At 35.2% G+C, this 27,210-nt stretch overlaps 1 protein-coding gene and 1 long non-coding RNA gene across 5 annotated transcripts in view; one reads left to right on the top strand and one right to left on the bottom strand.

The window, feature by feature from the left end:
* mgat4c (mgat4 family member C) overlaps positions 1–27,210 on the bottom strand; it is a 298,157-nt gene that overhangs the window by 34,814 nt on the left and 236,133 nt on the right. Inside the window, exon 5 of one of the 4 annotated variants that reach the window (XM_088647200.1) lies at positions 5,354–5,458. The exons of the other annotated variants lie outside the window; for them this stretch is intronic. The gene's annotated coding sequence lies outside the window, so the exon portion shown is untranslated. The remainder of the gene's footprint in view (positions 1–5,353; positions 5,459–27,210) is intronic. 4 annotated transcript variants of the gene reach the window in all.
* The window catches only part of LOC148654645 (uncharacterized), a 100,495-nt gene that overhangs the window by 49,250 nt on the left and 24,035 nt on the right, over positions 1–27,210 (top strand). The window lies entirely within an intron of this gene.

Below are 27,210 nucleotides of genomic sequence, written 5' to 3'. Positions count from 1 at the left end.
GGTAGTACACTTTCTTTGGAAATGTCTGCATCAGTTTAACTCATTCCCCTGTGATTACGTGTGTGGTGTAATGGCTTAGGTGTGTGCCTTGCATGCTAGTGGTCAGGGGTTTTAACCCAGCTGTTACCATGAGTTTTCTTTTAACAAATAAACATTTCTTTGAAAGCTAAAATAGCAAATATTATGGACACTATATTGACAATTTTTATATTTCTAAATATCACAACACGTTCAAAGCTAAGTGATTTATTAATAACGAATAATTTATTTGGGAAATACATTTATTTGTCCTGCAACAAAGTTTAACTCATTCAGAGCGCCCTACATTGCAAACTCCAAGAGTTTCATTTTGTCTATTGCTACAATATCGACAGCAATGTAGTTAAAAGGAACATGTCAAAATGTTTCCAAAATAAACACAAGTGAACAAGTTGAGGGATAATAATAGAGAAATCATAATAATGACCCTGTGTTGCTAATCATGCATACCCAACTGAAAGAAGGGCACATGATGGTTTTGTGTTAAAGCATTTCTTAATGGAAATCTTTAAGTTAAACAAGGGAGGGGGGAATGGTTTTATATTTTTTACAATTACAGTAATCGGAGAACAGCCTATCAACACGACAGGCAAACTGATTTTTTTATTTTAAAAAAATAAATAAAAAATAACATACAATGACATGTTCCTGCCTAACTCAAACATTTTGTGATTTTAAAAGCTGTATAAATGGATATTTTAAACCACTTTTTAATTAAACGTCCTGGAACTCCTTGTAAAATACCTGCCCAACACCTTCTTCCAGGTGTTGGAAGAATCCAATCAGCCCTCTCCTACTCAGATGTTTTACCCACCATTCAAAGGAACACATTAATCATCACTTCTGCATTACACAATCTAACTCTTATTAATATTCTTAAGAGTTTTGTTTTCCAGCATTTTATATAAAAGGTAGCAACAATATAACGAAAACAATACACATAGCAAATTATTAATTGTCTTTAAAAATAATCCAGTTACTTCCCATGCACACTTCGGCCTAGATTAGTGTGGTATTTCACGTTTGCTAGAGAACATTGGAGATTGTTTTTACTGGCCCCATACATATTAATAGCCTAAAACATAACAATTTTTAAATTACATTTACTAAATGAGATTAGCTTTGGTCATAATCGTACACTATTAATACTACTACAGCTATTAAATTGTCTTGTATTGTATATGCTCTAATAAACCAAAGACAGTATCTGTTAATAAATTGTACTGTACTGCATGTTTCTCTGCACCAGTATCTTACATATGCACTTATTTTCTGAAGTTGTGTAATAATATCTTCACATATTGAACATGACGGTGTAGTGGCAATGCTTAAGACAGAATTAAGTTTTGCTGTGCCTCTTCCAGAGGTCCCGCTTTCTCATCTCTATGGTGCAGGACACACAGAGGACATTCTCATTTTCTTACTGATAAAGAACCATCCCAGAATGGAGATGTGGCCCAACTATCATGATCGATGGCCATTCCTGCCACCTATCTGTCTCTGAGATTCTTAGGAACATCTGGATTGCAGTCCTAGGTTCAGAGTTCATTGTTATTCATCCCTAGAAATAACCAACCAATCAGGAACCTCCAGAGCATCTGAGTCCTGAGTCCTGAATCCCCACCAAACTCGACCAATCAGCAGCCTTGCTCCTCTGTCTTTTCCCATGCTCAACTTGGACAATCACGTGACTGCCAGTGTTGTCTGAGTGCTGGGACTCACACCTGTTCCAAGCGTTAGGCCAGAGGAAGCCCTTACGTATAGACATATCTGCCCAAGAATTTGTCCTCTGACAACTGGATACTCTTATCCAGAAGTAGCCACTACGCTGAAAGCAAACCAAGTTTCTTCCCTCTAAAGAGTGACTCGCATTTGACCGACGCAGTCACCCCTTTGTGCACAGAGAATTCCTAGTTCAGCTCAAGGCTAACTAGCTGGTCCATGAAGAGTAAACCCTTGTCCAGCGCAGCTGACAGACGGACACTCTCTTTCTTTCCCTGCACCTCCAGCTGCACCAGGAGTGGTTGGCCAGGAGCCAGGGAAGGACGGATTGGACGCTGCGACAGAGCCTGCCAGCTGTTCCTTTGTGTCGGTAGGAAATTCACATCCATATCTGGATAAGTAACCCAATATTCTACATTGCATCTTGAGAATTCAGTTGTTATCTCAACACAGGTTGATATCAATTTAATTCATGTCAGTAATGCATTTAGTTATGAGTATCAAATGTAGAATCTGTATTAATGAGACTGATTAACAATATAGTATAGCTGAATGGTATACTAAAGCATATTCCTTGTTTGTACTGTATATCTTGTGATATTCTACAATATCTTGGTAACCCTCACAGTAAGATCTGGCATCTGTATCCAGGCAGACTGATATATTTTTATATGCAGTTTTGTGTATTTATAAATGTATTGTCCATGTATTTAAATCAATGTGTGTGCATTGCTGATTGTTCTGACGATTGATCCTCTAATAGCCAAAAACAAATCACCTTGTGATCTACTGTTACAATTAATAAATTATTGCAGTAAATTAACAAAACACCTACAACTGTCCACTCATTACAACACACTAGAAATTATTTTAATTAATAGATTTTTTTTAAATACTCCTGTGCAACAGGAGTTAAAGCACAGGAAAAAGAGTACAGCACAGCAATAAAAAGTCATTAAATATATTTAAACTATGGCTCCTTACTTACAGGATCATCATTCTATTTATAGGTAAATCAGAACAAGACCACACATATTCTACTGTGGCACCAATTACACTTTAGTTCCATTGTTGGATGTCAATTAAAGCTTCCAAGCTCCTGTCGGAAGTATAAAAAATCTTCAGGATTCAGACATTAAAATATAACTAAACTTTTATTAAAAGTAATAAAACATGTTGAGATCACTTCTTGGTCCCATTAATATAAAGTGAATAGCTTGAGAGCTAGAAAGTGCAAATAATTAATATGTATAAAGTGTACTACTGTATGTGGTACAAAAAAGTGTGTCTTCATAAAAAAGAGAGATTTAAAGGGGGACTGCAGTCCAAATTTCTCAGTCTGGTTATTACATTTCAGTAAGAAAATTAATTAATTGACGCCATTGCAAAATTTGAAGAATTCTGAATTAAGCACAAAATCATGAACTTTGTGAAAGTACTGTAAGTCGCCATGTTTTCACAAACCTCTAATCTTGCCATAGGCAAGAGCGGGGGTTTGTGCAAATTGTGACATAAAATCATTCCTTCCTGCTAACTGTAATGAGCTGGAATCAAGTCACTGTAAAGACTAAGTTAATGTGATGTACAGTATGAGCAAATAAGTACAGATTGTGCACAGATATTTTACCACAAAAATGTTCCAACACGATCTGCTTGCAGAGTTAACAAGTAGTATTTGTCGGCAAAACTGTCTCTAAGTCGTTGATGAATTTAATTCAATTGCATACATTCCAATCTGCAGTCTAGTTAAAGTATGTGTCGGTTTCATAACATTGTATATACATTAATACAGTAGCTATTCTTGCTTGGTCTAGATCATGAGATTTATTGTAACAGAAATATATATATGTTTTCAAATATTATTTGAAGCCTGATAGTTTGCAATATTAAATATATTTTCATTTCAGACTGAACCAAAACTTGTGCTCAAACCAGATGTCATTCCTACCATTTTTGCCTACACAAAGCAACCAATGTAAAGAGAATGCAGTGAGTGGGTGATAATGCAGTGAGCAGTGCTGGATAAAAAAATAGAAATAAAAATATCTTCTCAATTTAAATGATCCTTTTTATCAAAATTATTTTTAAGACCTAAGTTGAGATGTGTATTAGATATGGTTTTAGGACTAAGAGCAATATTTCTATCAGAAAGAGATATATTCACAAGCCTCTTTGTATACAATGTAATAAGACTGCTTCACATCACCAGATGTTTTGCTGCCTTGTTCTGAATTATAGACAATGCTGGCAATATGACACTGAGTATACCTGGTGATTTAGTCTATTTTGTGATGTAAATTGGAAATTTTACATGTTACCGTGTACTTTGTACTTTCATTGTGGTTTGAAATGAATTCATCGATGCCAATTCTTTAGAACCCCAAAATGTTAAAATAGTGTTGCTTTTCTCCTTTAAAAAAAGTCCATGGTTTTAAATCCATTTTTAACATGCAAAGAAAGTAAGTATATAGCATGTGTCACTTAATATAAAAATGGAGGCCCACCAACCACCCCTATGAACTGTAATACTATGATCTTTGCATAGTCGTGTTGATTTAAAGAAATAATAATATATTATTAAAACCCACACCGTGAAATTGTGGAAAGCTTATTGACAATCCTAAAATTGCTATATTTTAGCTTCTTAAAAATCTACAAGATAATGGATCATTACAAAATATTATAAATATTTTTGTATTGTATTTAAATATTGTAAATACAATTTTACAAAATATTGTAAAAATCAGATTATTTACGGTATTACTATTCTGCTTAACAACCTTTTTGTGCTTTTAGTTACATTACACATTTTAAAGATTTCAGAATAAAGATAAATCAATTTGCATTGAAATGTATAAGATAGGTGAAACTGCTACATACTGTATAAGGGCATATACAGTAGTAGTGAAGGATACCTATTTACAGTATATAACTTATATACCTCACTATGAAGTCCATTACAACTACTAAAAATAAGATTCTTCATAGTACAGACCTACTGTATATGCATTTTAGGAATATAAACAGATCATAAATGAATACTGTAAATAAACATGTACCTCTGACCGAATCCCTATTGTAACATGCACTCCACTTTTTGTTAGGATAGATTTATTTTTACAAAGGCATTTATTTTACAGATGTTAAAAATATGCATCTAGTTTGCACAATTATTACTCAGGACTCTTTACAGTTCACAGCATCAACAACTACCAAAGTAACAATTGTTAGAAACATACCAGAACTTCTAGGAACCATTTGTTCAACATTTGTTTTACAGAATAAAACATTTAGACTAATATATTTAACTATAGTGAGAAAGCCATAACAACTTGTTATGAAGTTATGAAGGTAGAAAAAATAGGAAAATTCCATTACCTTTACATTGGAGTTCAGGTGCATTATATAGCAAATTTCCCAGTAAATTGTTTTTTAGCAACCCCGTAAAAGAAAATAGGTTAGAGACTTCTAGAAGCCTTGTTGTTGCAAATACCCTATAGCCAGAGATCCACCCAGTCCCCAAAGCTTTCATCATTAATATTTTATAAAGGTAATATTGGTCTGACCTATCTCAAAGAACAATTTATCTTACATTTAACTAACCAGCCACTGCTTCAGCAGTGTTGAAGAAAGAAAGTGAAAAACATAGACTGGACTGGTTAGGGAGAAAAGCATTCCATTAGATGTGTGTCCTCACCTGAAAAATATAAAACACAGTTACTTGATACCCTTTTTTGTGGTTTTGAAAATAAATCCAAAAGTATTTAAATAATAATAAAGGATCCTTTAAATAATAATGTTATTCAGCATCAATAGGCTTGTACCATTCAAGTATAGGAAGGATGTTAAATATAGCCTGGATTTAAATACCCTATAAATAAATTGATGCATAAAATACATATTATTTTACCTGAACTTTTATTTGCAACTTTAATGCTCAAGGTGACAAATTCTAAGGGTGAGATACAGTAACAGTGATACAATAAATGTCATAAAAAAACAAACAAAAAAAGAAATATGTTGATTTCTGAAGTTTTTAGATTTGAGAACCCAATAACTGGTGGAAGCACAATTAGCAGTCTTTTTGAGCAAGACACTACCACCTTTGCATACTGGGCCGAAGCAATTTTTTTCCAGTTGTTCTTGACAGATTTGTTCAAGCACTCTCAAGTTGTTTAAGGATCATCAATCCTTGAACACAGTTTTCAAGTTAGGGATTTGACCGGGCTCCTCAAGGACATTTACTTTTTTATTCTTAAGCCACTTTTTTGGCCTTGTGGTTTGGGTCATTGACCTGCTGAAAGTTGGATTTTTGTTCCATTTTTAGGTCTGAAGCAGGTTTTCCTTATGATTTTCCAGAACTTTGCTCTGGGTACTCTATGTTGCAGTCAGTTCTGACAAGCTTCCTAGTCCCTGTTGACAAGGAGAACTGCAATATGAAACCACCAAACTTGACGGTAATGACATTAGTAACATTGATGTTGTTGTCTAAATGATATATTATGCAGCACAAAACATTTTGCCACACATTTGCAGTATGACTTAAATGCTTTATTGTAATCCCAAAGCAGGGGATTACATACAACCTGGGTTCCAAACAACCCACCATTTTCTCCCATCTCAGCCATTGATTTCTGTAAATCTTTCCAAATCACCATTGGCCTAATGGTGGCATTATAGATCAGGCTGCTGTTTGGAGGAAGAGCGTGGCTTAGGCAGTGTTCTCCACTTCTTAATGATCAACTTCACCATAGGCAAAGAGATTATTAAGAGCCTTTTAAATATTTTATATATTTCTCTTGTTCTTTTATACAAATTCATACTCATGTTACTTTAAAGGCTTCTTGGTCTTCATGGTTAAATCTTTGCTTGAAATTCACTATCTGACTGAGGGACCTTACAGAGCTACTGTAGCTGTCTTCATTTAGAAATCATGTGAATTACTATTGCATGCAAACAGAGGCCAATCATTTAATAGCATGGTTCTTTAAAGTAATTGTGTGCCCCTAAGTTAATTTATTTTTAGAAAAGCGAAGGATTTGAATGCAGTATGTATTCAGAAGTTTTCCATTTGTCTTTGATTTTAATTATCTTTTTACTTTTTTCTTTTTGTTTTTGGTAATTGCTACTTCGAAGTGTCCTCACTGCAAGCTTTACAGGAACAATATTTAAAAACTCTGCAAGGGTCCTAATACTTTTGTAAGGCACTGTATGCAAACAATATTCCCATTTCAAAACTATTTTATCATTAACATCATATGAAATACAAAACTGTTTCAGGAGTATCTTATTTAAAAAATCAGGTCTGTCACGTTACCTACAGTATAGTAGCTATTGACGCAAAGCTTATTTCAGTGTAAGAGTATGCAGGCAGAAAAGGAAAATAATCTTCTTTGTACTACTGTATATGCAGTACATATCCGACATATTATGAGAATTTGTCAGAGCAAATTAATATAATTCTAATCATTCATAGTGAAACACCACAACACTGACATTTGTAAGACGATAAAAAGATAATGTGAAACTTCAATTCCTTAAATTTAGTAGATTATTATACAAATACAATATAATTGATGCCATTGAAGTTTGCTTGTTCTCCCTCTCTTCACCTTTGCACTGGATGTCCCAGGTTCCTCCCACCTTCCACTGACATGCCGTAAACATTTGATTGACTCTCAGAATAGTCCTGTGCTCTGCAGGCTGTGCCATTTATTTTAAGTATTGGGACAGTGGCGTTTGTGTTGAAGGATCCAAGTACTCGCCTGATGGCCCTGTATACAACTTTGTCACGTTGTCATTCACTGTCACGAAACCGAAATGTCCAATACTTTTCTCGAAGCTGGGTACCCCCGGTCCGGGGTTTGCGTTCAGGTCGCCAAGAACTAGTAATTCATTGTGAAGAGGTGCTGACTGTACGCAAGCCGCTAACTGATTATAAAAGTAATCTTTCTGTGCATCGTCGCTATCTTCTGTCGGAGTAAAGACAACTAATGAGAAATGGGTATCTCTCGATCTACATATCTCATGGCAGAAGTCACAAAACTTAGGTGCTGGTGAACAACCTGAAAACATTGTTAGAGGACAAGAAGTCGAAGCAGTAGAGGAATCGTATATCTCGGAAGCAAGAAATGCTAATGCTAATTGGCTTGGCTGTATCTGTGATGCAAGCACTTCATTGATTTTGGCATCAATACACAATTTTAAACAAAACTAAGGTCCAAATCTATCAAACATGCGTCCTTGCTATCCTACTCTATGGACCAGATCCTGGACCTTGTTGAAGCAAGAACATTCAAAGGCTTGAAGCATTCCATATGATTCTGCTGGTTCAACTTCATACACAACATGGATATCAGTGCTCGGACTGGTCTAGAATGGAGTCTGCTGCCAGGTTGGAAAATGTCCCCAGGTCATCCGAGGCATACTTGGGTGCAGAAAATTGGTAATGGCACTGAATCCAGTATCTAGCGTGAGTGGACTCGGGCCACAGAGCGACGCCATGGCCAACTGTTGCTATGAACCTTAGCTGTCTCAGCGTCATAATGATGATGATCTGATAAACAGATTGAAACAGGTTGTTTGCATAAGTATTCAGAAAAATGAACTCAATATTTGATGGACACACCTTTAGTAGCAATTATAGGCTCATATCTTTCTGGGTTCTGTATGTCTCTCACTCTTTTGCACACTATCTTTGTGCAGGCCTTGCTCATTCATTTTGGCAAATTTGAGCAAACTTACTCAAGTTGCTTTAGGATTGCTTGGACAGCAGAGGTTTTCAAGTAATTCCACAGATTCCCTGAAGGAGGTCTGAAGGAGGTATATCTCTAAGAAATGTTAGTACTTTGCTCCCCCTGTGCACTACGGCAATAATCATGTTTTCTGCAGTATGAATGAGACCACTCACTGAATGCTTGGATGAAATGTTCAGTAGTGCTGACAATAAGACATTAAGTGGCAAGACATATTCACCTAGTATAGATATTTGCATGTCACTTATAGTATATAATCAGTTCCCTGTCAATGTTCAAAACAACACCCCAGGTATAGAAATACAGATGCAGCCATTCAAAATGCGCGGGCGATACCGCATTATTTTGCGGTGCGCTGTACGCAGTCTACCGCGAGTTACCGGTAAATACCGCTCGTTACCGTAAATTCTCTTATAATACCGCAAGCAAAATAATAGTATCCGGAATTTCCGCAAGGTGGAGCTAATAACCTCTCATGTTTGAGCTGTCGCCATCAAAGTCTTTAACGAAGATATTACTAATAGTATTAATAATGAATGACCTTGGACAAGCTGTAAGTGTAAACTCAAAGTATTGCCCTGGTCAACATTCTTTTTTTCATAATATGTTTTTGTAAAAGTAACACCACAGCATTTCGCAATCACGCATTTGTTTCCAATCATGCAAAGTACAGTAATTTTTGAGAATCGATTCACCATGCCTTTCACATGCTCATAAAAGAGATTGATTTAGGTTCCCGCTTACACATCACACGACTTTAAAAGCTAGAAAAACAGGTTTCGATTCACATTATCTGGTGAGCCTTGTTTAGTCAAAGGACAGCACAAAAAAAACAGAAATTGTGTGGTACAGAACGGAGCTCAGTCAATTCAAACAAGTTCAGCGCTGATTCACTTTAAAAAAAACTGCAACGGACATAAAAACTCCCTTGCTTTTAACAGAGCGTTTCATAATTGCCAACTACGAAATTTATTTAAACTGCGACACTTATCATCCAACCAGAGCTCGAAATATCACAAGGATCCTCTAGAGCACAGCAAAGACTGTATTAAAAGTATACTAGTGACAAACTAGTATACTTTAGATATTGTTTTCTGAACCGGGGAAAATCTGATCATGTTTCTCTATAACAATAATAAAAACATTATTTTACATATCACCTTTATGTGATATCACCTTAAGGACAGCACATACAAGGGTTAACTGCACAATGGACAGCGCAAAGAAATTTAATATAATCTTCTTTACGTGTGAGGGCAGGAGTGGATCGCAGAAGGCATAATCAGCAAATTAGGAAAACAAAGACGTTTAGCCAGAGAGCGAGGGATCAGATAAAGGAACAGCTGTTACGCCCAGGTTTTAGCTCTCTTTCTGCTGAATGAATAAAAGCATTTTATTTAAAACGCGTTTGCGTTTGTCTGGGTATTTACTTTGTGATCTGTGGTTTACATCTACTGTATTGCTTTGAGATGCTACTTTTAAAGGTGATATGTTAAATAAAGTTTTTTATTATTGTTATGGAGAAACATGATCAGATTTTCCCTGGTTCAGAAAAAAGACGATTAAAATCTGTAATCTTTCCACTTGTAAGTCATCGGAAAATACAAGAAGTTTCTGCTTTGTGTAAGGATGGTATCAAAAAGTAATCTAAGTGGTGAGAAAGCTGTGCTCCTCAAAGCACTTTACAGGAGAAAAACAACAGCAATAGTGTTAAGCTGGGCAAATGATTTTTTATAGAAATACAAAATGAGATATAATGATGTGTTCCAGCTAAGACATTAACGAGTACAACCCCCCTCTCTGCGGGAGTGCTGGCTGTGATGAATTAAACCGGTTTCACAGGTATTTTCAAAGTAGAAGGGGGCGAGATTTCCAGCAAAAGACACCTCCCCCCCTCAAAAACCCAGTAAGTACAGTACTTACTAGTTAAGAAAGCTAGGCTCCTCAATGAAATCGCTTTAACACGCTAATGCGTTGGTGTAACAGTCCGGGCGTGGCAAGCTTCTAATGTCAACTCGACTCAAATGGAAGACAATGAACATATTCTAGCCCTAAATGAATTAATAGCAAACATGGTTTACATAAAATACATTTTTCCAAGAAAGTTTATAATAATACGATCTATAGTTGAAATCTGAGCCTAAATATAAAGAAAAGGCATTTTCAGAGAGCAATCACGCTGTGTTTATGTAGAAAAAGTGATTAGGTTTATGAGCAATCTAATTACTTATTCGTTTAAAACGCTATATAAAATAAAGTTTATTATTAATTTGCTGGACAGAGCGGTGAACATTATTATGGATAAGACAAAGATAACGATCCTGATCAGTTTAGAAATCTGTGTACACTTTTAGGTTTTTACTTCTTAAACTTTTAAAATACACGTTTCGAATAGAAAGAAATCATCTTCCTGGTACAGTATGTACAGTATAGCAAACCAGCATGTCTTTTTTCTCCAATCAGAGGAGTTAGACGCTCGGTTAAAAGCAAAGGAGATTGTCCGTTATAGTGGACATAAAAACAAGAGTTCGCTGGCATTATATCCTAGAAGACACAGATCGGCGCCAGACCAGGAGAATGCCCACAGCGTAAAAGAAAATGCCTGATGATCTAGGGATTGGACAGTTTCCAAGTGCTTGTACAATCGATGGAAATGTTCAAATAAATGTGCAAAAGAAATAAAATAATAATGTATTTCTTTATCATATTGGCTAGCTAATGTCCTCTCTTTGCTAGTTAATGGCTGTGTTTCTGCGTTGGGTAGCAACGGGTGACTGTTCTCAGGCGGAAGATGTTAACAGCTTAATTTTCGTGTTAAATAATTTTTTAAAATTAAAATTCATTCCATACAGCAATCACATATTTGGGTACCGTTTCATAAAACTTTCATGCTTAAAATTTTTAGTGAGAAATGGAAGACTGATAATGGAATGGAATGGAATGAATGATAAGTGTCACAGTTTAAATAATTTTCGTAGTTAGAAATTATGAAACGCTCTGTTAAAAGCAAGGGAGTTTTTATGTCCGTTGCAGTAAAAGAAAATGCCTGACAAAGTAGGGCTTGGACAGATTCCAAGTGCATTTTTGCAATTTACGTTGCATTGTCCATTGTGCTGCTGTAATACAGTTTAAAGTAAGTCTAAACTGTATCAGCTTTATTTATGGGTTATAAGTCAAAAACCGCACTCAAAATGCAATTTAGAGCTTTCTGGCAAGAGGAGACACCCAAATTAATAATGTAACATACCACTGTTTGTGCATGAACAAAGTTATACTGCTATTTCCTTAGATACGCGATTAAAAAAAATAAATTTTTTGAATCCCCGGCGGAACACATTCCATAAGATTCAGCGCTTTTATATATCATCTTTAAAGGTGGCTTCTCAAAACACCTTACAGGATAAAAACAACAATAACAACAACAACAACAACAATATTGTATTTCATTGCACTTTGAAAACCAAGTAATAACTTAACTATATGTGCAAACGTTTTATGATATGTCGCTGTTGTGAATGGCTGTGGAGTGTATCTTATTTGCCTGTCTGTCCTGGCTCTCTCACTCGCCCTCCCCCCTCTCTCCCTCAGTTCAATTCAATTCAAGGTGCTTTATTAGCATGACAGATGGGTACAATCAGTGTTGGGTATTTACTTTGCTTTGAGATTCCACTTTGAAAGGTGATATATAAAATCAAGGCTTTAACTTGCTTTAACTCCGCAATGTATTTAAAAAAAAAAGATTACAATCTAATCTTTCCACGTTTGATCCCAAGATCCCAAGAAAAATAAATCTAAACGGGGAGAAAGCTATGCTGAAAGTTTATTAAGATACTTAGAAGACAAAGATATCAATTTATGTTGCATTTGTCTGATTGGAATAAAAAAACACATATATTTAAACCCGCGTTTGCGATTTAAATCAAAACGCGATTTAAATCAATATAAATGTTTATATTGTAACGCCTAGGTGACTATTCATTGTTATTAAAATGACTTAAATTCGGTCATGTTGTGATATTTAGAAATATAAATTTGTTTGGTGCGAGTGAGGTTTTATTTAATCTCTGACCAAGGGAAACGTTTCATTTTTTCAAAGAAATGTTTGTTAAAAAAAAAGTAATGGTTTCACAGTGGGATTTGATCACAGACCGTGTGACATGAGAGTCAGGAACCTAACCCACAGAGCCACCGGCAAGGTCACATGCAGAGTGCTGAAAAAGCACTACAGAAACATTATCAACAGACAATGTACAGCGTGTACTATTCTTGTGTTGCGGTACATGAATATTATTATATAGTTATTAATTTCTTTAGATACGCGATTCCATATTATATTCCCTTTTAATCAAATTCTAAAAGTCTGCTTGTTGACTCCGGTATCAGGTTAGTTAAAGACTTCGATGCTTAAAATGTTTAGGGAGAAATGGAATACTGGTGTGTATTTTTTCTTTAAAGTACAAAGACCAGCCATATACTGTATGTTTAAGTTCCAAAATTAATATCGTTTATGGCCTTCACACGCGTTACAATATGCTCCTATTCTTTTTATGCTCAGGTACTAAGATTTCTCTTCAGTGGTAAAATTCCATATAAATATTCAGTACTACAACGGGCACAGTACCGCGCTTCATCGTGCGTCACAATGCGTGACGCCGTAGCCAATTACCTCCGGTACGTGTGTGTACCGCGCACTTTGAATGGCTGCATCTGTATATAGTTTTGATAAGGTGGCATGGTGGAGCAGTGGTTAGCATTGCTGCTTTGTAGTGTTGGGGCCCTGGGTTCAGTTCCTGGGGTGCTGTTTTCATGGAGTTTGTACAGTATGTTCTTCCCATATTGGAGTGAATTTCCTGGGGATGTTCTGGGTTCCTCCCACAGTACAAAGACATACTGGTCAGTTAGTTGGGTTCTGGGAAAACTGGCCCTTGTCATGAATCGCACTCGCACATGTAAGCGCTCCCACATTCCCACGAGCTCTTCTCTCCCTAAGCATTCATGCACCAATCTTCTCAGAACTATTTAAACCATTACTAGTCTTCCTTTCCTTGCTCACGATTGAGGTCTCCTCCCTGAGCTCCGTATTCGTACATTCCCTACCCACAAAACTAGTAATTAGACTCCCGGCATTTCGACTCAACGCTTCCCTTCAACTACGTCTTCTCCTCCCGAATTGGTACCGACAAATCCTCGACTCATTCCTGGATTTTGACCCCAGCACTAGTACTCGACCACGGCTTCGCATCCCGTCTCTACTCCTAACCTTCCTAATTTGAACAGCCTCGCATAGGATCCCAATCCACCAAAGTCCAATCTTCCCTGACAGCCCTGGTGTGAGTGTGTGGTGTTGTTGTCTGTATGTGCCCTGCTATAGACTGGTGTCCTGTCCAGGTGTATTCTGCCTTGCGCCTGTTGCTTGCTGGGATAGGCTACGACTCCCCTGCAATCCTATATTGATAAAGCAGTTAGAAAATGGATGGATCGATAGATACTTTGGATACAACTGCTTTATTATTATTATTAATATTATTACAACCTTTCAAGCACTGAAATGTTTTTTAAAAGCATCCTTTCACCAGATGTATTACTTTTTATTCCAGTCATTGTCTTGTTGGCAACAAGTACTTTTCCTTCAGTATTTATGATGGTAGAGTAGATAACCAACCAAAAATCCACTGGATCTATGATGCACAACTATCAGACTATTATAGTACATTATAAACAAGAATGTACTTCTCTTGTAACACTGTGCTTTAGCTATGTAGGGGTTATGTTCATTTATATAATCACATACCTTATGAATACATCACGTGCAATAAAATAATAATAATATTTTAAATGATTGATTACGTTCAAGTTGTCATACTGCACTGTACAAACAATAAATTAAAATATTCATTTTCCTATACATCTGGATGTTATGAGATAAAAACTATGGTGCAAAAGTCATGATTTAAATAGAGAAACGTTTTTAGTTTGTTGATGCCCCTGGTTTTCTAACATATTAACACAGCCACAGGTCATAAACAATGACAAATAACTTTAATAAGAGCTTTCATTTAAATGCACCTTCAGGGATCTTATACATTGTTGAACCTTTCATTAAAAGTTGTAATTATTCTTAAAGTAAAATTGATAAGCCATTTTAACACCAGTTTAAATAAATGTCATGTACAGCATCACATAGCCTGCAGTTTTAGTATACTTCATGGGCATTTTAAATACATTGTAAATCAGCAAATGTTTTATTTTTTATATTTTGGAAAATCCTAAATAACTCCTCTTCACAATCCCTCCTCACCCATCACTCTTTGTAGCACCTAAAAGTTTATAACTATGGATCCCTAAAATGTGAATATTGTATAAGTAAAATCAAGGTAGGCCAGGATCCAGTGATATCAGGAGAGGGAATCTACAGGGTCCTAAGATTTAGAGGAATATCAACCGAGCCAGTGAAATGGTGAAGACCATTTTCTACTTGATTAAAACTTGTCTACCAGAAAGTAGTTATTGTAATCACTAATTTATCTTTGTTTCCTAAATGCAAGATTGAAATTGTATTGTAGGAGAGGTGTGCATAGGCCAAACAGATTGATGTTCACAGACATGGTTTTCAGAATAAAGTGTCACTGGAGGAACTGAAAAGATGGCAATTGTAATCAGGAAAGATGACAGCATCTAAGCAGTTGTAGAGAAACAGCACAGTATAGCCCTTTCTCTTCTTCTTCAACAAGAACAACAACAACAAAACTCTTTCTTTAATACTTCACAAAAAATAATGTTTAAACCAGTGATCTACACCTTTTCTGACATGTTGTGCATCCTGAAGAAGCAGCCAGACTATATTTTTGGTAACTGCTATAAAATCCAGATACTGATAGAAAAACCAAATGCATTGGGGGAATAATTAAAAAACATAAAACATAGAAAAATGTGTACTTCTTTACCCAAAGGATTGTGAGATTATGGAACAAGCTACCCAACCATTGTGGAAGCTGATAACCTGGCTATTTCCAAGAAAAAAAGTTGGATGAGATCCTTAGATCAATTAGATATTAACTATCAAGCAATCTAGATGGGATGATGACCTCTCGTTGATAAGTGTTATTTTGTTAACAGTGTCAGCAAAAGTTTTAGTTTATTATTGAGCATCTCCAATCTTGTTTTCACATTTTTATGAGAAGTCCTAAGGAAACATGTGCGTGAAAAGTCTCAGGTCAACTAGCCACACATTTTCCACTAATGATCCATGATTATCTGCTTACTTTGACATTCAATAAGACAAATAGTTCTGATATTTAAAATATTTTTTTTATGCTCCACTCATGAGAGTGTTTAAATTTGCAGTTTTCAGGACTTACAGTAGCTGCATATAATTCAATTATTTTTAAAATTCCTGATTACCAAACCATGCTAAAAGCAAATCAAGTCTTGTTTTCCTTTGGTTCTCTAGGGACTAATGAGTAAACAAACTTCATGAAATCCTAAGGGTAATATTTGGAGTGCAGACAGAACAATCTTGGCCTTACTCTGCATCTTTTGACCTATAAGTGACATCTGAGGACTGCAGAGATGATTTAAACTCAAATTGAACTGATAATGTATTCAAAATAACATAACAGATGATTCATTAATTACAAAAATTGAAAATATCTGACACCAAAACATGTTTCACAATACCCTGGACCTGCTGTTTATCAATAATTCTGAATTTTTTAGGAAGTATTCTTTCTGAGTTCACAGAACATTATCTCAGATTAAATTTCCAACTAATTCTCAAAAAGTAAAAAATTACCCCCCCACACACTTGTTACATGAGTTGTACCTTATCTTTTAGGAACATATTACCACGCTAATAGAGAACTACAGGTACCTGTATATAATATTCTACAGTTCTCAGAAGAATCTAATACATGACAAAACTATAGACTAGAAAATCTTCAAAGGAAAATAAAAATCAAGTAAAAAGGAAAAGATTTTGTTTTGACCTAGTCCTTATATGTGCATTTCAAGGGAACACAAAACTTTTCTAATCCAATACATAAAGCTTTTCAATTCTTACATGTCTTAAAATTACTGCATCCTTCATCCCCTGCCTAGCAGAACATACACAATAGCTAAGCTAAGTGATCATTCATACTAATCCCCTTTTCTGTCCTTCACAACCTCTAAGAAATGTTGAATATTCTTAGCAGTATAACACTCTCTTGGCTGCTGGCTGGCTAAAGGATCATAACTACATGACAAATCTGTATCACTGGCTCCCTGCTCACTATGCCATAACTGACACTTCTACCATCCAGAGCATTCTCTGCACACTGAACCCCAGAAGAGCCAGCCCTGTTCACTTTCCAAATTTGTTGTACAGGAATCTGAATGTATTTAAGTTTTTCTCTCATTCTTCCCCCTGTAAAACTATTTTTTAATACATTTCCACTTCTCCGTCACCATTCTCTTGATCCTCAATAATCTCTTCAGGTTCTATCACTGATCTGAGCAAAGTCTCCTACTGTACCTACTGTAAGTATTTTCCCCAGCTGCCCTGTCTACAACATTTCTTCTGAGTTTTCCTTCACATGATGCTTCTAGAAGTCCCAGCTTCTTAGCTGCAGGGCTCAACAGAGCCTGTGCTCCACTTTCTCACTGTTCACCCTGAACAGCAACATTGTGGACTACATTCTCCCAAATTGTTTTATAATTGTTTGCAGTTTGCCCTTTCTGACATAAACATAACACTCCATTACAGTTTTTCTCAATTGCTTACACACAGTTGATGTAATGTAATTTATATTTTCAAAAGTTAACACAAACCTTAAGTAACTTAAAACAACATAATTTGTTAAACAAATCATCATCATCCTCCTCCTCCTCCTCATCATCATCATCATCATCATCATCATCATCATCATAATAGCCAGCAGCCATATCACCCTGCAGCTGTCAACTGACTACCCACTTAAGCTAAGCAGGGTTGATACTGGTCAGTACCTGTATGGGAAACCTCCTGGGAAGCTATGGTTGCTGCTGGAAGTGGTGTTAGTGGGACCAGTAGGGGGCGCCCACCCTGCAGTCTGTGAGGGTCCCAATTCCTTGGTATAGTGGTGGGGACACTATTCTGTATTGGGTGCCATCTTTCATCTTTCTCAATAAGAGTAGGGAGTTATCCCATTATCTGGGCCAAATTTCCCCCCTTGGATTTTACCATGGCCTCCAAATTGTCCCCATATATGATTGGCTTGCACTTGCCCTGCGATGGACTGGTGCCCTGTCCAGGGTGTACCCTGCCCGGCTTCTCGCGACACCATATGGCATAAAGTGGTTTGGTAAATGACATCATCATCATCATCATCATCATCATCATCATAATGATTCATAATGTGGGAATTACTATTCAAAAGCTACATATGTGAAACACCTGGCCATACTGTATAATGCAGAATAACACAAACATAAAATACTCTACAATTATACAGTACATCTTGTTTGAGTATTGGCTTCAACCTTTCTTTAATTTGTGAAACTCTTTCTGTATATTTCTGTTCTTGCTCAGATAATAAACTACATATGCAATTCTTTTAACAGGAGGAAAGATGTTCTATCCTCAATATCTTTTTCACCACAGAATGCATTATGTTAATCTTTTATGCATCAGTCGCAAATGTAACATAAGAAAAATGTAACTTAATACTGTAGGTCCCACTCCTACCTTTACAAAGCCAGTAATAAATTACACAACATGTAGTGGCATGGATATATCCGCAAAATTCAGCACAGAAAGAAAGTTACTGACCCACCAACATTCAGTTGCTAGGCATAACTTTAGTCCCACAAGAAAACACCATATAGTATATAATAATCTACAGTTATGGAATTATGCTTGAAGAACAAAAGCGTCATTATCTTCTTCACAGGTAAAGAATCAATTTTAACAGCGGTAATAAGCTAATGGAATGGATCAGAGGAGCACTTGTTCAGTCATAAAGCAATTACATTTTTAATTAACAAGTACACTTCTGTTCACTGTCGTATGCGTTTGGAATGAAGTCTAAGAAGTTTCTAGTTAGATAATGTTGTCTAATTTGCCATCTATGAGTCCCCTCTCCATCTCTTAGACACTTGCAGTAATTGCTGGGTCAAAATCTCTCCCTAATACAGAATATTCAAACCAATGTAATAAAATAACTATCAAATAACAATATTCTTAAAATAATGACCATGCTTTATGGTTACATCAATTACAAATAAACCATTTTTTTATTCCATTAATTACCTCAGTCCAGTTTAAGTTATTTCCCTTAGTTTACTTAAGTTATCCATCCATCCATACAAAGAATATTGCCTTGGATTTCCACAGCTTTCAATTTATGAATTATTTTAATATCTTATCAAAGGCTTTCTAGAAATTCAAATACACCATGTTTTATACTTCACTTGCATCTGCTACTCCAGATTTGTTGCATTTTCAATCAAATCAATTAAGTTAAACAAGAATTGCCCTTGGTGCAATGATAAATTAATGATTAAGTTAATGATGAATTGTCCTCTATCATAATTTACGAGGAGCTAACACTATAATATCCATTGTTCGAGTGGGAATTAAGCATCAGTCCATTGTGGAAGAGGTAAGCCAGGAGCAGGCGAGTAAAGAACCAAAGCAGTAGGAGATAAGCAAGCTGACGTGAGCAGGCAGCACAGGCATGGGAACTAGCAAGCAAAGTACACAGGCAGGCAAACACAGTCTGAGGGTGAAGTCAGGAACAAATCAAGGTCTGTAGCCAGCAGCAAACACAGTACCAAGGCAACAAGGGAAATCTAAAACACAAAGTAGGAGCAAAGCAGGGTCTGTGGTGAGCAGTAAACACAATAATAAAGTGAGGAAAATCTGAAAGACAAAGTTGATGACATAGGAGTTCAGAAAACTCAAGGCTCAGAGAACAAAGGACCTTGAGTCAAAGCACTGAGAGGCTCCAAGCAAACTCTATACCAGAGCACTGAACTACTGTACGTCCAAGTAACCTGAACCACCTGAGGCCCCAGGTCACTGTCTGATTAAAATTCCATGGCAATCAGCATAACAGACAAGGAGAATAGGTGGGTGCAGTTTCCATGGCAATGCTAGTTTACGCCATTGCACTTCAGTGGGGCAGAGTATAACAGACACATGTGTAATGCATATGTCAACCAAAGATCTTGTATGAGAATTAACTCCACCAAAATAGAATTAAAAGGTATTAAGAGTCTGAAGTGTTCCTTTCCTCCCCATAACCAAATAGAAAATTTGTGACTCAAACATTCTAATAATATATTTTTTTCATTTAATGGCAAGATCATCATTCAAATTGCCATGTTTATCATATTTCATTATACTGTAAAATGGATAAGTGTATTTACCTTGCCTCAATGTACTTGTTTGCTGAAGGTCTGGTAAAACTGCCAGCTATACTTCAGAGTTTATAAGCTAATGTAGGTGTGTTTAGGTAGTCAAGGGAAAGGGAGAGAGATCAGTGATTAGAAGTATTAGAGAGTCGCTTCACTGCGAGATGTACAAACATTTACTGTCTAGCTCTTAAACATTACCTTATCTAAAGAAATAGCAGAGATGAATGTTTTAGAGTATTCAAGAAGTTAAAAACAAAATGCTTTCATTAACATCAAGTGTACAAAAGTACAATAATGTTTTTAATCTTCAGTTTTTACTGCTGAGACTCATATTTGTGAGAGACTTTAATGTTTATACTAAAAGAAATGGCTTATGCCTTTACGTTCACCTCTGCTCTGAAGGATATTATAAAACCTTTTGTCATTTTGAATTTAAACAAATGTTTTGTAGTTCCACAAAGATTGATTAAATCACTTTGAAAGAATACAGCAACAAAAATTGGGGTATTTGTGGAATTAAAAAAAAATATTTGTGACTCCACCCTGTTCCACTGTGTAAAAAAATTAGTACCTATATGATCTGCTAAACGTTCTTATTTTGATTAGGTGTATGCCTGGTTACCCTCCATTTACATTTGATTTATTATTAAAATTCAAGGTTTGAAACAATACTATAATACTTAAAATATTTCTAATATTGCATTTTAACTATCAAATTTCAGACATTTTTAAGTATGCTCATCATTCAGTAATTGCTTGAGACAATTTGTTTCTAAACCTTATTTTATCATGGAAGAGAACAAAAGAAATGCTTCTGTTAAACAAATTGAAGTAACTTTGCAAACAATGCTAGTCTTTTAAGCTGTTTATTCTGCCCTTGGCAAAGAAAACACTTTCTTTGCATTTTAAACTGCACATACACAGGAACCCTGCTGAATCCAGCTGACTAAACTGAAATCAACTTAACATACCATGTCCACATCTTTGCAGAACACCTTATTCCATAACCTGCAATAGCTGAAACAGGCCCTGCAAGCATTCATCTAATTCTCAGAACAGTCAATGATATCTTCTAATTAAATAAAAGTCTTTTTGAAATAACTTTAGAGCAGGTATAATCCATTTAATGGTAGGGAAAAAGATTAGGCAATATGGACTTTACTACGTTGAAGAACATAGGATTAGGGGCCAGTAATATCCGCACTGTTTTCATTATTAATGTTTCCAGAGGAAAATTGTGTCTGTTCTTCAACAATAGACAGCATTTGGGAATAAAGAATCTTACACGAGCATGAGAAAAGCAATAAATAAGCAATAAAAGAAAATACTGGTAATACTATCTTATAAAAGTTCCATTTATTAACACTGGTTATTGATTTTATTACCCTACTGTACAGCTGAGTCTATGAAAGAAAAGTAAAAAGTATTAGAATTTTAATGATGAGTTCAGTAAAAGTTCATATAAATTTGTACTCTTCTGTATGAAAGTACCAGTGTATTCAATTGTCTGCACTGCACTGGATGTAAGCCTGATTTGAGTGACAATTCAATATCCCTTAAACAGCTAAATGTACAGTAGCATCCTACTGTATGTGCACAGCTGTATACAAATATTAGATATCTTAGACACAGTCAAGAGTTACAATACACAAAGGAAGAAGTAAAGGTTTATTCCATGCTGAAAAGAAAAGATACACAATATTTTGGCTGTGGAACCTTCTTTACGTGTTTGGAGGGTGAAGAAGAAAAAGGCCTGAAGAAGGCTCCACAGCCAAAACATTCTGTCTCTTCTCAGTGTGGAATAAACATTTACTTGTTCTTTTGCAGCCTATGCATGCTGACACAGCTATTGTACCTACAGTACTTGAACTGTTCCGATATGCATGCTGTATTGCACGTTATGAGCAACATTTTACTCAAACCCTACATTAGTGTTCTTTACTATTATTAGAACTTTAACTGTTTTTAATATACTGTACCTTACTACTGGTGAGTAGAAACCAATCTTGAAAATCTTTTATTCATATTTGTCAGAATCTTCCAAATTTTTTATCATAACAACATGTAATAAAACCATACACACAAATGCCATCCTGAAGTGTTGTAGAAACTAATCCATCACCTTTATTAGAAATCTAATTGACTCTTTTAAGCTACAAATATTAAGTTTTGTAGTAAAAAACTATTAGGATCAAGTGATAGCTTAGAGCAAAATTTCAGCAGATGATTGCCTTAGAATACTGTATATTTCTCTAAAATGTTCAGTGAGAAGAGTAGAGACAATGCAATATACAGTACAAGCAGTGTACAATATAAAATAAAGTAGTTCAGGTGGGTAGCTGCGTCAGCATGCGTAGTCTCCAAGAAGGCTCCACAGCCGAAATGTTGTGTTTCCTTTCTTCTATTTTCAGCATGAAATAAACTTATTATTTGTGCCTTATTTCTACATGCTTTTACATTAATATTGTAACGCATATGGCCGACAGGTACTGTGTAAGAGCCGGCTTACCAGAGCGGTGACGTCGCCGCCCTTCCCTGTAATAGCAGGACCACAGCCCCTGGGCTGTGGAGAGATCTCTCTTTAGCTCACCGGGCTGGGTCCCTGTTGAGTAACGTGGGAGTCCCGGGTTCAAGCCCCCAATGGTGCGGGGCCGACCTAATGAGGCAAGGGCGCCCACCTGAACCCCTGTTGCATTATAACATGAATGACAGCTCATTAAAAACTTGTAAATAACACGGAAAAATGTGCTTAGAGATAACAACCTATTTAATGTGTGAGTATGCTGGTTTCATTTACAGTCTTTACATCAATAGAATTATGTTTTAAATAGAGGTTTCAAGGATGCAAGAAAATGTAGTAAACCAAGGATATGAGGGAAGAATGAAAGAAAATAATTTGTTTATCCCACTCTCTCTGTATATTATTTGCTTTTAACCTGTGGGTAGATATAATGTATTCATCTCACTATAAAAGAGTAATCCATGCCTAAACTAAAAAGATTAATAGCAAAACAAAAAAAGAAACAAAGTGAAAATTTTATACCATCATTTAAAAAAAAAACATAATGCAGCTGGCAAAGAATATGTTAGTTTTGTTTGTTTTTTTGTGTGGGCCTAGTATGCAAACAGTTAAATTACTACTGTACATTTTAACAAGCAAAGGTAGAAAGAGAAAGACAGATGGGCAGACAAATATGACATCAAATTGCTTTTCTTAAAAAAATGGCAGTGGCAATATTAATAGTGGTGTTATCAGATAATTTAATTGAACAGATATTCAAATCCTTCATTTTGCCATATTAACATCCATGGTTATACTACCTAGATTATTAAACACATGTGGAATGAGTTTATAATGAGGGAACAGGACCTGCCTATCTGCCAAAGATTACAGCATCACTTTCTTTGATTTCATTATTTTTACCACTTCCTCCACTTCACATTGCTCTGTAAACTTATCGTACATTCGGGCTCTGTGCATCTTAAAGGTGCTATTGGCCAACAGGTGGTATAAAAGCTGAGCATAACTTAAACAAAGGAGAAAGCTTTATAAGTCTTTTATAATCTCAAACTCCCTTTCATTATTGAAAAAGGGGTATACTGTATGAGAAATACTTTTCAGAATGTTTTTTTAAAGCATCTTCAGATTTTAATTCATTCAGCTGATGCAAATAGCTAAGCAAATAAACAGCTTGATCTTTTTCTACATGGTTTGCCAAATATCTACAAATTCACCTCAGTATAATTTAGGAAATATATCATGCCGTGGATATCACAGAGTATAGTAAATGCTAAAACACAAGACACACAATGGTGTACTGTGGTCCTGTTTATTGTACAGCTATACCATTTCTACTTAAGCACTATAATATTTTTAAGATCTTTAGTTACATTGCTAGACATAGGCTTTGAGTTTTTGAATATTACTTATGCTCATTGTCAGCTATGAGTCTTCCATGGGCAACATTCCTGATTTCCATGCTCCCAATAAATTAATATGCATTATAATTGCAGTCAATTTATTTACAAGACAGAATAATAATGAAGACAAAATATGCTTTAAAGCATAATTAATCTTATGTATAATGCCTGTTCACTGACTTTAATTCCATGTTTCTTTTTTGTTGTTGTATAACAACACTGCTTGCTGAATTCATTATAATTCATTGTAATGGATGATTTGCGAGATTCTAGTATGGGTTTTTGTTTAGGAAAGGTTATACTAGCAAATTAAAATGCTAGAGAAGATGGGAATACTAATTTTCTTTTAATTTAAAAGAATGTAAATACACATCATATATGTTACCCAACATAATTAAAGTTGTTTTGAAATGTTTACTAAATGTTTACTAATTGAGATGTATAATTAATCTGTATCCAATTATATTTTTTACCTATAGACATGATTTCTTTAAAATGGAGAATAAATGTCAGAAGAGGAGATAAAAATATTAACAATACCCCAATCAGTGAACATGAGCTTTGGGTATATTGTGAGGACTGCTCACATAAAGTTAAAAAAAAAATCATATGCATTTTGTGGAAACTATAGTATTTAAGCAATTTTTAGCATTACACATAATGAAAAGTGATCATTATTTTCCTTCTCATTTGTATCATGGCATTACCAAAAAGCAATTTTAAAAAATAACCTCAGTGCCACCCAAACCATACAAGTGATGCTAGTAAAAATGAAATGATGACTTTTATGAAACTTTAAATTTAAAGTAAAATCTAACACAGGCCCAAACCTACCCCAACTTCTTTTAACCTCACCGAATTCCAGAACTCTGTTCTTTAGACATGTTATTGTACTAGAAGAGCTCAAATGTCACCATTTGCTCTTTTTCATTCTCTTGATGAACTCCTTGATTGCATTAGCTGTATGTTTTTCATACATGGTGAAGCACTGCCCACTAAGTACAGTATATAAGCGTGTTCTTCCATAAAAGCAGATAAAAATGTTTCGGTCAACTTCAGAGTTCATTCTGCCACTGCCATTATTACTTAAATCATCAAGAAAGAGGAGCCAGGTCCAGAGACTGTAATACTGTACATGCAAAGACCATAAAATTACCTCCATGCAGCTTCCCATATGAAGTCGTGTTCTTTGGAGCATCAGCAGCTCCCTTTTTTCTCTATACTTTAACCTGTCCATCACTTCAGCAAAGCCCCATCCATAAAACTTTGTTTAAAAACTCTCGTGTCTCATCTTCATAGTTCCAAGCAAATTGTAATCAAACTATTCTACAGTACTCATAGTGTTAATGAGAGGATTACATTTTGTGGTATCCTTCTGCATAATGTGGACTGTGATATATTTAATCCTTGCATTCTTTAAGTTATTGGAGATTTCAGTTGACAGTTGTTTGCTTTGACAGCTCCGATATTATTTTTTCAGTCATCCACAGTAGCTGTGATTTCTTGTCTGATTCAGTCTTGGCTAATAAGTAAATTTACCTTAGGTTTCTTTTTTTTTCAGTGTATTTAAAATTGTTGGTTTTGGTGCTGTACAGTATGCCTAATGTTTTGCCATTCTGTGTTTTTCAGTTTCAAAATCACCTGCTTTTCTTTAACAGAAAGTTTCATTTTGACTTTTGCCTACAGACCTCAAACACTTTTTAACAAAGTCAAAATGAATGCTTGATGTTAATACTATCAATTTGTTTAATTGTCCAAATAGGTAAGAACTTAATTGAGTTTATAAAAATCAAATAATATAATGATTTATATTTAATTCTTCGTCTCTCATCAGTCACCCAATATAAGTGTCTAAGGAATCAAGATTCAATGTTTACATGATCAAATAGACCTAAAAATAACAGATACTGTATGTTTTCCTGATTGGAGCATACAGTCTACTTTAAAATAACAGAACAAATTCTAACAGAATTAGTTCAAGGAAATGTGACAAATGGGAGTCAAATTAAATTACTGCTTCACAATGATAAACATAGTATCTGATAAAATGACAGTGCATGCTTCTGTTTTGTTTAATCAACACACATTATTATGTGATCTATGTAACCCTTTAAAATGAAAAAAGCTGAATTCCCAAGTGTTCAAAAAGATTAATATATTCACTATAAAGACAGGATATAATTATGTCACTGATTTGCTTAGCTGTGGCGTTCCATCAAATGCAGCTTTGCAGATGATTTCCTGAAGAAGCCATATGGAATCATGTTTCCATATTACTGACATGGCACTTAGTGTCCATTAGGAATTCTTCCTTTGAGAATCTGGTGCTTAGGATTTTGTTTTGTAATGTGTATTTTCATTGCCTGACCTAGCTGTCCTTTGAGATACAGTACAAATTGGAAATGCATGGGAGATATTTTGTTATGGATGAGAGATGATTAAAAGAAGACTGTGCTGTAGTTTTCATACATATATACATATATATTACTTTCTCTTCCTTTCATATAGTGATTTTAAATTGCCCAGACACAGTTAACCTCTTTTACAAATACAGGGTCTCTCTGCCCTGGGGAATACTTGCCAGAGATCTTAATTTAGGAATATTGGAAATCAATGCCTAAATCAATAAGAGCAAAACAGACAAATATTGCAGTGTTAAAATTAAGAAAACATATAAAAACCTTCAGGTTAGGCCTCTGCTTTCCCTGCCACACTGTTAATATTGCATTCAATTATAACAATATCTATATAATTGTTAATTATATTTAGTATAGCACCTCTTCATATATAAACTTATCTTTAGCATTTAATTAATGTTCAGATTATTATATGGTGTTTAGTATGCTATGCTGCCCCCATAATATATGCTGAAATTAATATATTTGGGATTTTTTAAAATACAATCCATTTACTTTGCTCACAAATCAAAATAAAATAAATCAAAACTTATCACAGGCCATTATTAGGTGTTTACAATAATAATAGAAAAAATCCTTAAAAGCAGCTTCCAACGTTCAGTTTAAGATTAATATTTATAAGAAATTAAAATAGTTTGTTGCTGTTTAGGGAACAAATATCCACAGCACTCTAGAAAACACCCTTCAGTATGTTGTAAATACCATGCAGAGTCCCTTTTTTCAGACTGCGGAAGGGGGAAAACCATCCTGGAACAAAATGAATAGTATTGATGCTTTTTTTGCTGGCCTTACTCTTGAAAATGCCAAATCAGGAAGCCATTGAGAAAGTCTAAATTAAGTGGTGAGTTGACATGGCTTTTCCACAGTACAAAATAAAAGGGCTGCAAGAAGTAACCTAAGCAGTTAGATACTTTACTCTAAATTAAAGGGATGTAAATTAATATTATTTCAAGTAGACCTTCATATACCAGTCACATCAT

Source organism: Lepisosteus platostomus, chromosome 9, assembly GCF_059453375.1.
Source record: "Lepisosteus platostomus isolate fLepPlt1 chromosome 9, fLepPlt1.hap1, whole genome shotgun sequence".
NCBI lineage: Eukaryota > Metazoa > Chordata > Actinopteri > Semionotiformes > Lepisosteidae > Lepisosteus > Lepisosteus platostomus.
The sequence above is the reverse complement of the archived record's forward strand: the minus strand, read 5'-3'. Positions and strand labels throughout refer to the sequence as shown.